Source organism: Octopus bimaculoides, chromosome 6 (assembly GCF_001194135.2).
Source record: "Octopus bimaculoides isolate UCB-OBI-ISO-001 chromosome 6, ASM119413v2, whole genome shotgun sequence".
In the NCBI taxonomy this organism is placed as follows: domain Eukaryota; kingdom Metazoa; phylum Mollusca; class Cephalopoda; order Octopoda; family Octopodidae; genus Octopus; species Octopus bimaculoides.
The window spans coordinates 55,975,376-55,976,781 of NC_068986.1; the positions used below are offsets into that span (position 1 = coordinate 55,975,376).

The 1,406-nt window shown below is 40.0% G+C and overlaps 1 protein-coding gene across 1 annotated transcript in view; it reads right to left on the reverse strand.

Moving 5' to 3' along the window:
• LOC106883728 (macrophage mannose receptor 1) overlaps positions 1-1,406 on the reverse strand; it is a 299,961-nt gene that overhangs the window by 157,438 nt on the left and 141,117 nt on the right. The gene's annotated exons all lie outside the window — the stretch shown is intronic.

Here is a 1,406-nt window from a genome sequence, read left to right on the forward strand (position 1 = left end):
ATATATCCATGTATCTTTGTGTCTGTGTTTGTTCCCTCACCACCGCTTGACAACCGGTATTGGTGTGTTTGTGACTCCGTAACCTAGCGGTTCGGCAAAAGACCCCGATAGAATACGTACCAGCTCTTAAAAAAAGTACTAGGGTCGATTCCTTCGACTAAAAATTCAAGGCCGTGCCCCAGCATGGTCACAATTTAGTGACTGAAACAAGTAAAAGAATGAATATGTATATTTCGTTGCACTCCGTCGGTTACATCGACGAGGGTTCCAGTTGATCCGATCAACGGAACAGACTGCTCGTGAAATTAACGTGCAAGTGGCTGAGTACTCCACAGATACATGTACCTATAACGTAGTACTCGGGGAGATTCAGCGTGACAAGGGTGGCCCTTTGAATTACAGGCACAACAGAAGCAGGAAGAAAGAGTACAGCATGGTTCACCACCCCCTGCCGGAACCTCGTGGACCTTAGGTGTTTTCGCTCAACGTCCGGTCTGGGAATCGAAACCGCGATCTTATGGCTGTGAATCCGCTGCCCTAACCACTGGGTCATTGCGCCTTCGCCATATATACATATGTGTGTGTGTGTGTATGTTACAAGCAGAGAGAAATTGGTCCTAGTACTTGACAGTTACTTTGAACTCTGAACGCGAAGAGCTGAAACAAATACCCACAAGGCATTTACCAACACTCTCGTGATCCTGCCGACCGACCGTCTCGATCACCAACCGCATTAATCTTATCAGTCTGTGTCGGTGCTGCAAAGGTCATGTTCTGCTACAGCATCTGTAAATCCATGCTTGCAGTCAATGAACTAAGTGGTTCTTTCTGTTGTGTGCAAGCAAACCACATAATATCTTCTGTAAGGAAGTTTATGTCATTTGAATCCGTTCGATGAAATTTATAAATAACATGTCTAGTCTTAAAAAAAAAAAAAATGTTTGTCTGTGAAAATCAAATTCTATCCCGAGGCAAAAAGAAAAAAAGAAAGAAAGAAAATAGCAATAACTGCAGCAACAAAAATAACAGCACAAGTTTAACAAATAGAAAACATAATTAATTCTTTTTAAGAGAAATATTTGGTCCAAATATGGGAACCAAAAATTAATTCCCTCTGTCAATACTTTCATTATATGAGGTATCATATTACATTGGATTTTAAATGACGTGAACAAAAATCACTGACAAAACACACTGAAACAACCCTGATAATTTTTTAGCATTTGCATAGACTTCAAATATGTAAATAATTGAGCGACTGTTTGGTTTTTAATTTGGGTTTTGGGTTAGGTTTGGACTTGGGCTTGGCTGTGTTTAGTTTGTTGTTTTAAACTCAGCGTATGAATTCTATATTGCATAAACTCGTGCAGGTCAATAAGGAAGAGGTAGAAAATTAGGACATTTTA